This window comes from Phyllobates terribilis, unplaced genomic scaffold (genome assembly GCF_046119375.1).
Source record: "Phyllobates terribilis strain yellow unplaced genomic scaffold, ASM4611937v1 Scaffold_40__1_contigs__length_11209783, whole genome shotgun sequence".
NCBI lineage: Eukaryota > Metazoa > Chordata > Amphibia > Anura > Dendrobatidae > Phyllobates > Phyllobates terribilis.
In genome coordinates, this window is record NW_027362800.1 from 9,048,627 (window position 1) to 9,062,719 (window position 14,093).

General features: G+C 44.9%; 11 non-coding genes across 11 annotated transcripts; all 11 read right to left on the reverse strand.

Annotated features, from left to right (window-relative positions):
* Window positions 1–638: 638 nt before the first annotated feature.
* Window positions 639–829, reverse strand: LOC141189950 (U2 spliceosomal RNA). The gene has a single exon (XR_012263989.1). It is a non-coding gene; the product is annotated as a U2 spliceosomal RNA (small nuclear RNA).
* Window positions 830–1,952: 1,123 nt separating this feature from the next.
* On the reverse strand, window positions 1,953–2,143 carry LOC141189951 (U2 spliceosomal RNA). The gene has a single exon (XR_012263990.1). It is a non-coding gene; the product is annotated as a U2 spliceosomal RNA (small nuclear RNA).
* Window positions 2,144–3,261: 1,118 nt separating this feature from the next.
* LOC141185611 (U2 spliceosomal RNA) lies at window positions 3,262–3,451 on the reverse strand. Its single transcript, XR_012260257.1, has one exon. It is a non-coding gene; the product is annotated as a U2 spliceosomal RNA (small nuclear RNA).
* Window positions 3,452–4,578: 1,127 nt separating this feature from the next.
* LOC141184659 (U2 spliceosomal RNA) lies at window positions 4,579–4,768 on the reverse strand. Its single transcript, XR_012259394.1, has one exon. It is a non-coding gene; the product is annotated as a U2 spliceosomal RNA (small nuclear RNA).
* Window positions 4,769–5,890: 1,122 nt separating this feature from the next.
* Window positions 5,891–6,081, reverse strand: LOC141189953 (U2 spliceosomal RNA). The gene has a single exon (XR_012263991.1). It is a non-coding gene; the product is annotated as a U2 spliceosomal RNA (small nuclear RNA).
* A 1,124-nt stretch (window positions 6,082–7,205) lies between these two features.
* LOC141185458 (U2 spliceosomal RNA) lies at window positions 7,206–7,395 on the reverse strand. The gene has a single exon (XR_012260119.1). It is a non-coding gene; the product is annotated as a U2 spliceosomal RNA (small nuclear RNA).
* Window positions 7,396–8,514: 1,119 nt separating this feature from the next.
* LOC141189954 (U2 spliceosomal RNA) lies at window positions 8,515–8,705 on the reverse strand. The gene has a single exon (XR_012263992.1). It is a non-coding gene; the product is annotated as a U2 spliceosomal RNA (small nuclear RNA).
* A 1,121-nt stretch (window positions 8,706–9,826) lies between these two features.
* On the reverse strand, window positions 9,827–10,018 carry LOC141185554 (U2 spliceosomal RNA). Its single transcript, XR_012260206.1, has one exon. It is a non-coding gene; the product is annotated as a U2 spliceosomal RNA (small nuclear RNA).
* A 1,117-nt stretch (window positions 10,019–11,135) lies between these two features.
* LOC141184095 (U2 spliceosomal RNA) lies at window positions 11,136–11,326 on the reverse strand. The gene has a single exon (XR_012258883.1). It is a non-coding gene; the product is annotated as a U2 spliceosomal RNA (small nuclear RNA).
* A 1,121-nt stretch (window positions 11,327–12,447) lies between these two features.
* Window positions 12,448–12,637, reverse strand: LOC141185510 (U2 spliceosomal RNA). Its single transcript, XR_012260166.1, has one exon. It is a non-coding gene; the product is annotated as a U2 spliceosomal RNA (small nuclear RNA).
* A 1,114-nt stretch (window positions 12,638–13,751) lies between these two features.
* LOC141185610 (U2 spliceosomal RNA) lies at window positions 13,752–13,940 on the reverse strand. The gene has a single exon (XR_012260256.1). It is a non-coding gene; the product is annotated as a U2 spliceosomal RNA (small nuclear RNA).
* Between the last annotated feature and the right edge of the window lie 153 nt (window positions 13,941–14,093).

The window sequence follows — 14,093 nt, forward strand, 5'->3', positions numbered from 1 at the left end:
CTGAGAAGCTCACAGAGACCGCCATAAGCAACAGTTTAAAAGAATGCCACAGACTAATCAACCAAACTTTTTGGGTTGGTTTCTCTTTTATAGTCTGCAGGCATTAAATGAAAGAAGTCAGTGTTCCAGCAGAGGGAGACAACGTTTCAGAAAAGGCATTGTAGCAAACCAAAAAAGAAATTTTAAGCGCAGCAGAGTAACCAGCTCACATACCTGTTAGCTCAGGTGAGTTTAAAAGGCTGCTGTTGATAACAAGGGCATTTGCTAAATAGATGGTGTGTGTGCAACAATATACTGAAAGGTCAATTATATTGTGCAGCTTATCTCACCACCTGTAGTTATTTAGGTGAAAGCTCCAAAATGCTTGCCTAATATGTCTGTTTATCCAAAAGGAAGTATAGAGGGAGAGCTAGATAGATAGCATTGCATTACATTACATTACATGGCAATGCAATGCACAGTTGCTGAAGTTGAACCAAAATGAGCTTGTCATCTGGCTTCTGCAACTTTTAACATGAAAAATCCAATGAGGAGAAGAAAAGCAAAGCCAAAGAGTCCATCCCAAAATCCGACAAACAAGCAAAATGAACAAAAAGCATTGAATTCAATTCTTTCTGATTTTAGAAACTGCATTAAAGAAGGGGTGCACCGGTCCTGGAGATACTGCAATACCAGGTCAATGCGTGGAGTGGACAGAGCAAGCTCTTTTTCCATCTCCCTGTTCTAAAAATCCATTTAATATATGGTCCCCAGATAGGGGACGTATCAGATATTAAACTGATAAGAACAGATACTACACTTGATCTTAGCCAAAAGGCCGAGAAGCGATAACCAGAATTGGTTTCCGACTACGGTGCCACCCAAGGATTCTGAAAAGTCCATTTGTGGAGATGGCCACCTGGACTCCCGTTAAGAAGACATGCTGTCAACCTCTAGATCCCTCACATGCCTGCACTTTTCGGCTTGCTGCTGCTGCAATCCACGCGTTTTAGATCTGCATAACTCCACCTCTTTTAGCACAGTACCCTCAACCCCCGGCTGTTCCCACCCGCCTCAACACCGTTGGAAGGGAGGAGAACCAATTAAGGCGGGGGGTGGGGGGTGGAACGAGCAGCTGTCTACCCTTAGCAGGAGGGTTGCTGATTAATTACCTCTCCTGCTGCTGCTGCTGCTGGCTGTCCAGCAGCAGACTGAAGGTGGCTGCTGCTGTGCGCAGGTATATAAAGGCTCAGAGCCTATTATGACACGCGCAGCCAGCGTTCCATTGCCACATTCCGTCTACTGCAGGCGGGATACCTGGATGGCTGAATGTCACTGAGAAGCTCACAGAGACCGCCATAAGCAACAGTTTAAAAGAATGCCACAGACTAATCAACCAAACTTTTTGGGTTGGTTTCTCTTTTATAGTCTGCAGGCATTAAATGAAAGAAGTCAGTGTTCCAGCAGAGGGAGACAACGTTTCAGAAAAGGCATTGTAGCAAACCAAAAAAGAAATTTTAAGCGCAGCAGAGTAACCAGCTCACATACCTGTTAGCTCAGGTGAGTTTAAAAGGCTGCTGTTGATAACAAGGGCATTTGCTAAATAGATGGTGTGTGTGCAACAATATACTGAAAGGTCAATTATATTGTGCAGCTTATCTCACCACCTGTAGTTATTTAGGTGAAAGCTCCAAAATGCTTGCCTAATATGTCTGTTTATCCAAAAGGAAGTATAGAGGGAGAGCTAGATAGATAGCATTGCATTACATTACATTACATGGCAATGCAATGCACAGTTGCTGAAGTTGAACCAAAATGAGCTTGTCATCTGGCTTCTGCAACTTTTAACATGAAAAATCCAATGAGGAGAAGAAAAGCAAAGCCAAAGAGTCCATCCCAAAATCCGACAAACAAGCAAAATGAACAAAAAGCATTGAATTCAATTCTTTCTGATTTTAGAAACTGCATTAAAGAAGGGGTGCACCGGTCCTGGAGATACTGCAATACCAGGTCAATGCGTGGAGTGGACAGAGCAAGCTCTTTTTCCATCTCCCTGTTCTAAAAATCCATTTAATATATGGTCCCCAGATAGGGGACGTATCAGATATTAAACTGATAAGAACAGATACTACACTTGATCTTAGCCAAAAGGCCGAGAAGCGATAACCAGAATTGGTTTCCGACTACGGTGCCACCCAAGGATTCTGAAAAGTCCATTTGTGGAGATGGCCACCTGGACTCCCGTTAAGAAGACATGCTGTCAACCTCTAGATCCCTCACATGCCTGCACTTTTCGGCTTGCTGCTGCTGCAATCCACGCTTTTTAGATCTGCATAACTCCACCTCTTTTAGCACAGTACCCTCAACCCCCAGCTGTTCCCACCCGCCTCAACACCGTTGGAAGGGAGGAGAACCAATTAAGGCGGGGGGGGGGGTGGAACGAGCAGCTGTCTACCCTTAGCAGGAGGGTTGCTGATTAATTACCTCTCCTGCTGCTGCTGCTGCTGGCTGTCCAGCAGCAGACTGAAGGTGGCTGCTGCTGTGCGCAGGTATATAAAGGCTCAGAGCCTATTATGACACGCGCAGCCAGCGTTCCATTGCCACATTCCGTCTACTGCAGGCGGGATACCTGGATGGCTGAATGTCACTGAGAAGCTCACAGAGACCGCCATAAGCAACAGTTTAAAAGAATGCCACAGACTAATCAACCAAACTTTTTGGGTTGGTTTCTCTTTTATAGTCTGCAGGCATTAAATGAAAGAAGTCAGTGTTCCAGCAGAGGGGACAACGTTTCAGAAAAGGCATTGTAGCAAACCAAAAAAGAAATTTTAAGCGCAGCAGAGTAACCAGCTCACATACCTGTTAGCTCAGGTGAGTTTAAAAGGCTGCTGTTGATAACAAGGGCATTTGCTAAATAGATGGTGTGTGTGCAACAATATACTGAAAGGTCAATTATATTGTGCAGCTTATCTCACCACCTGTAGTTATTTAGGTGAAAGCTCCAAAATGCTTGCCTAATATGTCTGTTTATCCAAAAGGAAGTATAGAGGGAGAGCTAGATAATGCATTGCATTACATTACATTACATGGCAATGCAATGCACATTGCTGAAGTGGAACCAAAATGAGCTTGTCATCTGGGTTCTGCAACTTTTAACATGAAAAATCCAATTGAGGAGAAGAAAAGCAAAGCCAAAGAGTCCATCCCAAAATCCGACAAACAAGCAAAATGAACAAAAAGCATTGAATTCAATTCTTTCTGATTTTAGAAACTGCATTAAAGAAGGGGTGCACCGGTCCTGGAGATACTGCAATACCAGGTCAAATGCGTGGAGTGGACAGAGCAAGCTCTTTTCCATCTCCCTGTTCTAAAAATCCATTTAATAATATGGTCCCCAGATAGGGACGTATCAGATATTAAACTGATAAGACAGAAACTACACTTGATCTTAGCCAAAAGGCCGAGAAGCGATAACCAGAATTGGTTTCCGACTACGGTGCCACCCAAGGATTCTGAAAAGTCCATTTTGTGGAGATGGCCACCTGGACTCACGTTTAAGAAGACATGCTGTCAACCTCTAGATCCCTCACATGCCTGCACTTTTCGGCTTGCTGCTGCTGCAATCCACGCGTTTTAGATCTGCATAACTCCACCTCTTTTAGCACAGTACCCTCAACCCCGGCTGTTCCCACCCGCCTCAACACCGTTGGAAGGGAGGAGAACAATTAAGGCGGGGGGTGGGGGGTGGAACGAGCAGCTGTCTACCCTTAGCAGGAGGGTTGCTGATTAATTACCTCTCCTGCTGCTGCTGCTGCTGGCTGTCCAGCTGCAGACTGAAGGTGGCTGCTGCTGTGCGCAGGTATATAAAGGCTCAGAGCCTATTATGACACGCGCAGCCAGCGTTCAATTGCCACATTCCGTCTACTGCAGGCGGGATACCTGGATGGCTGAATGTCACTGAGAAGCCCACAGAGACCGCCATAAGCAACAGTTTAAAAGAATGCCACAGACTAATCAACCAAACTTTTGGGGTTGGTTTCTCTTTTATAGTCTGCAGGCATTAAATGAAAGAAGTCAGTGTTCCAGCAGAGGGAGACAACGTTTCAGAAAAGGCATTGTAGCAAACCAAAAAAGAAATTTTAAGCGCAGCAGAGTAAACCAGCTCACATACCAGTTAGCTCAGGTGAGTTTAAAAGGCTGCTGTTGATAACAAGGGCATTTGCTAAATAGATGTGTGTGTGCAACAATATACTGAAAGGTCAATTATATTGTGCAGCCTTATCTCACCACCTGTAGTTATTTAGGTGAAAGCTCCAAAATGCTTGCCTAATATGTCTGTTTATCCAAAAGGAAGTATAGAGGGAGAGCTAGATAGATAGCATTGCATTACATTACATTACATGGCAATGCAATGCACAGTTGCTGAAGTTGAAACCAAAAATGAGCTTGTCATCTGGCTTCTGCAACTTTTAACATGAAAAATCCAATGAGGAGAAGAAAAGCAAAGCCAGAGAGTCCATCCCAAAATCCGACCAAACAAGCAAAATGAACAAAAAGCATTGAATTCAATTCTTTCTGATTTTAGAAACTGCATTAAAGAAGGGGTGCACCGGTCCTGGAGATACTGCAATACCAGGTCAATGCGTGGAGTGGACAGAGCAAGCTCTTTTTCATCTCCCTGTTCTAAAAATCCATTTAATATATGGTCCCCAGATAGGGGACGTATCAGATATTAAACTGATAAGAACAGATACTACACTTGATCTTAGCCAAAAGGCCGAGAAGCGATAACCAGAATTGGTTTTCCGACTACGGTGCCACCCAAGGATTCTGAAAAGTCCATTTGTGGAGATGGCCACCTGGACTCCCGTTAAGAAGACATGCTGTCAACCTCTAGATCCCTCACATGCCTGCACTTTTCGGCTTGCTGCTGCTGCAATCCACGCGTTTTAGATCTGCATAACTCCACCTCTTTTAGCACAGTACCCTCAACCCCCGGCTGTTTCCCACCCGCCTCAACACCGTTGGAAGGGAGGAGAACCAATTAAGGCGGGGGGGGGGGTGGAACGGAGCAGCTGTCTACCCTTAGCAGGAGGGTTGCTGATTAATTACCTCTCCTGCTGCTGCTGCTGCTGGCTGTCCAGCAGCAGACTGAAGGTGGCTGCTGCTGTGCGCAGGTATATAAAGGCTCAGAGCCTATTATGACACGCGCAGCCAGCGTTCCATGCCACATTCCGTCTACTGCAGGCGGGATACCTGGATGGCTGAATGTCACTGAGAAGCCACAGAGGACCGCCATAAGCAACAGTTTTAAAAGAATGCCACAGACTAATTAACCAAACTTTTTGGGTTGGTTTCTCTTTTATAGTCTGCAGGCATTAAATGAAAGAAGTCAGTGTTCCAGCAGAGGGAGACAACGTTTCAGAAAAAGGCATTGTAGCAAACCAAAAAATAAATTTTAAGCGCAGCAGAGTAACCAGCTCACATACCTGTTAGCTCAGGTGAGTTTTAAAAGGCTGCTGTTGATAACAAGGGCATTTGCTAAATAGATGGTGTGTGTGCAACAATATACTGAAAGGTCAATTATATTGTGCAGCTTATCTCACCACCTGTAGTATTTAGGTGAAAGCTCAAATGCTTGCCTAATATGTCTGTTTATCCAAAAGGAAGTATAGAGGGAGAGCTAGATAGATAGCATTGCATTACATTACATTACATGGCAATGCAATGCACAGTTGCTGAAGTTGAACCAAAATGAGCTTGTCATCTGGCTTCTGCAACTTTAACATGAAAAATCCAATGAGGAGAAGAAAAGCAAAGCCAAAGAGTCCATCCCAAAATCCGACAAACAAGCAAAATGAACAAAAAGCATTGAATTCAATTCTTTCTGATTTTAGAAACTGCATTAAAGAAGGGGTGCACCGGTCCTGGAGATACTGCAATACCAGGTCAATGCGTGGAGTGGACAGAGCAAGCTCTTTTTCCATCTCCCTGTTCTAAAAATCCATTTAATATATGGTCCCCAGATAGGGGACGTATCAGATATTAAACTGATAAGAACAGATACTACACTTGATCTTAGCCAAAAGGCCGAGAAGCGATAACCAGAATTGGTTTCCGACTACGGTGCCACCCAAGGATTCTGAAAAGTCCATTTGTGGAGATGGCCACCTGGACTCCCGTTAAGAAGACATGCTGTCAACCTCTAGATCCCTCACATGCCTGCACTTTTCGGCTTGCTGCTGCTGCAATCCACGCGTTTTAGATCTGCATAACTCCACCTCTTTTAGCACAGTACCCTCAACCCCCGGCTGTTCCCACCCGCCTCAACACCGTTGGAAGGGAGGAGAACCAATTAAGGCGGGGGGTGGGGGGTGGAAACGAGCAGCTGTCTACCCTTAGCAGGAGGGTTGCTGATTAATTACCTCTCCTGCTGCTGCTGCTGCTGGCTGTCCAGCAGCAGACTGAAGGTGGCTGCTGCTGTGCGCAGGTATATAAAGGCTCAGAGCCTATTATGACACGCGCAGCCAGCGTTCCATTGCCACATTCCGTCTACTGCAGGCGGGATACCTGGATGGCTGAATGTCACTGAGAAGCTCACAGAGACCGCCATAAGCAACAGTTTAAAAGAATGCCACAGACTAATCAACCAAACTTTTTGGGTTGGTTTCTCTTTTATAGTCTGCAGGCATTAAATGAAAGAAGTCAGTGTTCCAGCAGAGGGAGACAACGTTTCAGAAAAGGCAATTGTAGCAAACCAAAAAAGAAATTTTAAGCGCAGCAGAGTAACCAGCTCCACATACCTGTTAGCTCAGGTGAGTTTAAAGGCTGCTGTTGATAACAAGGGCATTTGCTAAATAGATGGTTGTGTGTGCAACAATATACTGAAAGGTCAATTATATTGTGCAGCTTTCTCACCACCTGTAGTTATTTAGGTGAAAGCTCCAAAATGCTTGCCTAATATGTCTGTTTATCCAAAAGGAAGTATAGAGGGAGAGCTAGATAGATAGCATTGCATTACATTACATTACATGGCAATGCAATGCACAGTTGCTGAAGTTGAACCAAAATGAGCTTGTCATCTGGCTTCTGCAACTTTTAACATGAAAAATCCAATGAGGAGAAGAAAAGCAAAGCCAAAGAGTCCATCCCAAAATCCGACAAACAAGCAAAATGAACAAAAAGCATTGAATTCAATTCTTTCTGATTTTAGAAACTGCATTAAAGAAGGGTGCACCGGTCCTGGAGATACTGCAATACCAGGTCAATGCGTGGAGTGGACAGAGCAAGCTCTTTTTCCATCTCCCTGTTCTAAAAATCCATTAATATATGGTCCCCAGATAGGGGACGTATCAGATATTAAACTGATAAGAACAGATACTACACTTGATCTTAGCCAAAAGGCCGAGAAGCGATAACCAGAATTGGTTTCCGACTACGGTGCCACCCAAGATTCTGAAAAGTCCAATTGTGGAGATGGCCACCTGGACTCCCGTTAAGAAGACATGCTGTCAACCTCTAGATCCCTCACATGCCTGCACTTTTCGGCTTGCTGCTGCTGCAATCCACGCTTTTTAGATCTGCATAACTCCACCTCTTTTAGCACAGTACCCTCAACCCCCAGCGGTTCCCACCCGCCTCAACACCGTTGGAAGGGAGGAGAACCAATTAAGGCGGGGGGGGGGTGGAACGAGCAGCTGTCTACCCTTAGCAGGAGGGTTGCTGATTAATTACCTCTCCTGCTGCTGCTGCTGCTGGCTGTCCAGCAGCAGACTGAAGGTGGCTGCTGCTGTGCGCAGGTATATAAAGGCTCAGAGCCTATTATGACACGCGCAGCCAGCGTTCCATTGCCACATTCGGTCTACTGCAGGCGGGATACCTGGATGGGCTGAATGTCACTGAGAAGCTCACAGAGACCGCCATAAGCAACAGTTTAAAAGAATGCCACAGACTAATCAACCAAACTTTTTTGGTTGGTTTCTCTTTTATAGTCTGCAGGCATTAAATGAAAGAAGTCAGTGTTCCAGCAGAGGGAGACAACGTTTTCAGAAAAGGCATTGTAGCAAACCAAAAAAGAAATTTTAAGCGCAGCAGAGTAACCAGCTCACATACCTGTTAGCTCAGGTGAGTTTAAAAGGCTGCTGTTGATAACAAGGGCATTTGCTAAATAGATGGTGTGTGTGCAACAATATACTGAAAGGTCAATTATATTGTGCAGCTTATCTCACCACCTGTAGTTATTTAGGTGAAAGCTCCAAAATGCTTGCCTAATATGTCTGTTTATCCAAAAGGAAGTATAGAGGAGAGCTAGATAGTAGCATTGCATTACATTACATTACATGGCAATGCAATGCACAGTTGCTGAAGTGGAACCAAAATGAGCTTGTCATCTGGCTTCTGCAACTTTTAACATGAAAAATCCAATGAGGAGAAGAAAAGCAAAGCCAAAGAGTCCATCCCAAAATCCGACAAACAAGCAAAATGAACAAAAAGCATTGAATTCAATTCTTTCTGATTTTAGAAACTGCATTAAAGAAGGGGTGCACCGGTCCTGGAGATACTGCAATACCAGGTCAATGCGTGGAGTGGACAGAGCAAGCTCTTTTTCCATCTCCCTGTTCTAAAAATCCATTTAATATATGGTCCCCAGATAGGGGACGTATCAGATATTAAACTGATAAGAACAGATACTACACTTGATCTTAGCCAAAAGGCCGAGAAGCGATAACCAGAATTGGTTTCCGACTACGGTGCCACCCAAGGATTCTGAAAAGTCCATTTGTGGAGATGGCCACCTGGACTCACGTTAAGAAGACATGCTGTCAACCTCTAGTTCCTCACATGCCTGCACTTTTCGGCTTGCTGCTGCTGCAATCCACGCGTTTTAGATCTGCATAACTCCACCTCTTTTAGCACAGTACCCTCAACCCCCGCTGTTCCCACCCGCCTCAACACCGTTGGAAGGAGGAGAACCAATTAAGGCGGGGGGTGGGGGGTGGAACGAGCAGCTGTCTACCCTTAGCAGGAGGGTTGCTGATTAATTACCTCTCCTGCTGCTGCTGCTGCTGGGCTGTCCAGCAGCAGACTGAAGGTGGCTGCTGCTGTGCGCAGGTATATAAAGGCTCAGAGCCTATATGACACGCGCAGCCAGCGTTTCCATTGCCACATTCCGTCTACTGCAGGCGGATACCTGGATGGCTGAATGTCACTGAGAAGCTCACAGAGACCGCCATAAGCAACAGTTAAAAAGAATGCCACAGACTAATCAAACCAAACTTTTTGGGTTGGTTTCCTCTTTTATAGTCTGCAGGCATTAAATGAAAGAAGTCAGTGTTCCAGCAGAGGGAGACAACGTTTCAGAAAAGGCATTGTAGCAAACCAAAAAAGAAATTTTAAGCGCAGCAGAGTAACCAGCTCACATACCTGTTAGCTCAGGTGAGTTTAAAAGGCTGCTGTTGATAACAAGGGCATTTGCTAAATAGATGGTGTGTGTGCAACAATATACTGAAAGGTCAATTATATTGTGCAGCTTATCTCACCACCTGTAGTTATTTAGGTGAAAGCTCCAAAATGCTTGCCTAATATGTCTGTTTATCCAAAAGGAAGTATAGAGGGAGAGCTAGATAGATAGCATTGCATTACATTACATTACATGGCAATGCAATGCACAGTTGCTGAAGTTGAACCAAAATGAGCTTGTCATCTGGCTTCTGCAACTTTTAACATGAAAAATCCAATGAGGAGAAGAAAAGCAAAGCCAAAGATCCATCCCAAATCCGACAAACAAGCAAAATGAACAAAAAGCATTGAATTCAATTCTTTCTGATTTTAGGAAACTGCATTAAAGAAGGGGTGCACCGGTCCTGGAGAGACTGCAATACCAGGTCAATGCGTGGAGTGGACAGAGCAAGCTCTTTTTCCATCTCCCTGTTCTAAAAATCCATTTAATATATGGTCCCCAGATAGGGGACGTATCAGATATTAAACTGATAAGAACAGATACTACACTTGATCTTAGCCAAAAGGCTCGAGAAGCGATAACCAGAATTGGTTTCCGACTACGGTGCCACCCAAGGATTCTGAAAAGTCCATTTGTGGAGATGGCACCTGGACTCCCGTTAAGAAGACATGCTGTCAACCTCTAGATCCCTCACATGCCTGCACTTTTCGGCTTGCTGCTGCTGCAATCCACGCGTTTTAGATCTGCATAACTCCACCTCTTTTAGCACAGTACCCTCAACCCCCGGCTGTTCCCACCCGCCTCAACACCGTTGGAAGGGAGGAGAACCAATAAGGCGGGGGGGGGGGTGGAACGAGCAGCTGGTCTACCCTTAGCAGGAGGGTTGCTGATTAATTACCTCTCCTGCTGCTGCTGCTGCTGGCTGTCCAGCAGCAGACTGAAGGTGGCTGCTGCTGTGCGCAGGTATATAAAGGCTCAGAGCCTATATGACACGCGCAGCCAGCGTTCCATTGCCACATTCCGTCTACTGCAGGCGGGATACCTGGATGGCTGAATGTCACTGAGAAGCACACAGAGACCGCCATAAGCAACAGTTTAAAAGAATGCCACAGACTAATTAACCAAACTTTTTGGGTTGGTTTCTCTTTTATAGTCTGCAGGCATTAAATGAAAGAAGTCAGTGTTCCAGCAGAGGGAGACAACGTTTCAGAAAAGGCATTGTAGCAAACCAAAAAATAAATTTTAAGCGCAGCAGAGTAACCAGCTCACATACCTGTTAGCTCAGGTGAGTTTTAAAAGGCTGCTGTTGATAACAAGGGCATTTGCTAAATAGATGTGTGTGTGCAACAATATACTGAAAGGTCAATTATATTGTGCAGCTTATCTCACCACCTGTAGTTATTTAGGTGAAAGCTCCAAAATGCTTGCCTAATATGTCTGTTTATCCAAAAGGAAGTATAGAGGGAGAGCTAGATAGATAGCATTGCATTACATTACATTACATGGCAATGCAATGCACAGTTGCTGAAGTTGAACCAAAATGAGCTTGTCATCTGGCTTCTGCAACTTTTACATGAAAAATCCAATGAGGAGAAGAAAAGCAAAGCCAAAGAGTCCATCCCAAAATCCGACAAACAAGCAAATGAACAAAAAGCATTGAATTCAATTCTTTCTGATTTTAGAAACTGCATTAAAGGAGGGGTGCACCGTCCCTGGAGATACTGCAATACCAGGTCAATGCGTGGAGTGGACAGAGCAAGCTCTTTTTCCATCTCCCTGTTCTAAAAATCCATTTAATATATGGTCCCCAGATAGGGGACGTATCAGATATTAAACTGATAAGAACAGATACTACACTTGATCTTAGCCAAAAGGCCGAGAAGCGATAACCAGAATTGGTTCCGACTACGGTGCCACCCAAGGATTCTGAAAAGTCCATTTGTGGAGATGGCCACCTGGACTCCCGTTAAGAAGACATGCTGTCAACCTCTAGATCCCTCACATGCCTGCACTTTTCGGCTTGCTGCTGCTGCAATCCACGCGTTTTAGATCTGCATAACTCCACCTCTTTTAGCACAGTACCCTCAACCCCCGGCTGTTCCCACCCGCCTCAACACCGTTGGAAGGGAGGAGAACCAATTAAGGGCGGGGGGGGGTGGAACGAGCAGCTGTCTTACCCTTAGCAGGAGGGTTGCTGATTAATAACCTCTCCTGCTGCTGCTGCTGCTGGCTGTCCAGCAGCAGACTGAAAGGTGGCTGCTGCTGTGCGCAGGTATATAAAGGCTCAGAGCTATTATGACACGCGCAGCCAGCGTTCCATGCCCACATTCCGTCTACTGCAGGCGGGATACCTGGATGGCTGAATGTCACTGAGAAGCTCACAGAGACCGCCATAAGCAACAGTTTAAAAGAATGCCACAGACTAATCAACCAAACTTTTTGGGTTGGTTTCTCTTTTATAGTCTGCAGGCATTAAATGAAAGAAGTCAGTGTTCCAGCAGAGGGAGACAACGTTTCAGAAAAGGCATTGTAGCAAACCAAAAAAAGAAAATTTTAAGCGCAGCAGAGTAACCAGCTCACATACCTGTTAGCTCAGGTGAGTTTAAAAGGCTGCTGTTGATAACAAGGGCATTTGCTAAATAGATGGTGTGTGTGCAACAATATACTGAAAGGTCAATTATATTGTGCAGCTTTATCTCACCACCTGTAGTTATTTAGGTGAAGCTCCAAAATGCTTGCCTAATATGTCTGTTTATCCAAAAGGAAGTATAGAGGGAGAGCTAGATAGATAGCATTGCATTACATTACATTACATGGCAATGCAATGCACAGTTGCTGAAGTGGAACCAAAATGAGCTTGTCATCTGGCTTCTGCAACTTTTAACATGAAAAATCCAATGAGGAGAAGAAAAGCAAAGCAAAGAGTCCATCCCAAAATCCGACAAACAAGCAAAATGAACAAAAAGCATTGAATTCAATTCTTTCTGATTTTAGAAACTGCATTAAAGAAGGGGTGCACCGGTCCTGGAGATACTGCAATACCAGGTCAATGCGTGGAGTGGACAGAGCAAGCTCTTTTTCCATCTCCCTGTTCTAAAATCCATTTAATATATGGTCCCCAGATAGGGGACGTATCAGATATTAAACTGATAAGAACAGATACTACACTTGATCTTAGCCAAAAGGCCGAGAAGCGAAAACCAATTGGTTTCCGACTACGGTGCCACCCAGGATTCTGAAAAGTCCATTTGTGGAGATGGCCACCTGGACTCCCTTAAGAAGACATGCTGTCAACCTCTAGATCCCTCACATGCCTGCACTTTTCGGCTTGCTGCTGCTGCAATCCACGGGTTTTAGATCTGCATAACTCCACCTCTTTTAGCCACAGTACCCTCAACCCCCGGCTGTTCCCACCCGCCTCAACACCGTTGGAAGGGAGGAGAACCAATTAAGGCGGGGGGGGGGTGGAACGAGCAGCTGTCTACCCTTAGGCAGGAGGGTTGCTGATTAATTACCTCTCCTGCTGCTGCTGCTGCTGGCTGTCCAGCAGCAGACTGAGGTGGCTGCTGCTGTGCGCAGGTATATAAAGGCTTCAGAGCCTATTATGACACGCGCAGCCAGCGTTCCATTGCCACATTCCGTCTACTGAAGGCGGGATACCTGGATGGCTGAATGTCACTGAGAAGCTCACAGAGACCGCCATAGCAACAGTTTAAAAGAATGCCACAGACTAATCAACCAAACTTTTTGGGTTGGTTTCTCTTTTATAGTCTGCAGGCATTAAATGAAAGAAGTCAGTGTTCCAGCAGAGGAGACAACGTTTCAGAAAAGGCATTGTAGCAAACCAAAAAAGAAATTTTAAGCGCAGCAGAGTAACCAGCTCACATACCTGTTAGCTCAGGTGAGTTTAAAAGGCTGCTGTTGATAACAGGGCATTTTGCTAAATAGATGGTGTGTGTGCAACAATATACTGAAAGGTCAATTATATTGTGCAGCGTATCTCACCACCTGTAGTTATTTAGGTGAAAGCTCCAAAATGCTTGCCTAATATGTCTGTTTATCCAAAAGGATGTATAGAGGGAGAGCTCGATAGATAGCATTGCATTACATTACATTACATGGCAATGCAATGCACAGTTGCTGAAGTTGAACCAAAATGAGCTGTCATCTGGCTTCTGCAACTTTTAACATGAAAATCCATATGAGGAGAAGAAAAGCAAAGCCAAAGAGTCCATCCCAAAATCCGACAAACAAGCAAAATGAACAAAAGCATTGAATTCAATTCTTTCTGATTTTAGAAACTGCATTAAAGAAGGGGTGCACCGGTCCTGGAGATACTGCAATACCAGGTCAATGCGTGGAGTGACAGAGCAAGCTCTTTTTCCATCTCCCTGTTCTAAAAATCCATTTTAATATATGGTCCCCAGATAGGGGACGTATCAGATTTAACTGATAAGAACAGATACTACACTTGATCTTAGCCAAAAGGCCGAGAAGCGATAACCAGAATTGGTTTCCGACTACGGTGCCACCCAAGGATTCTGAAAAGTCCATTTGTGGAGATGGCCACCTGGACTCCCGTTAAGAAGACATGCTGTCAACCTCTAGATCCCTCACATGCCTGCACTTTTCGGCTTGCTGCTGCTGCAATCCA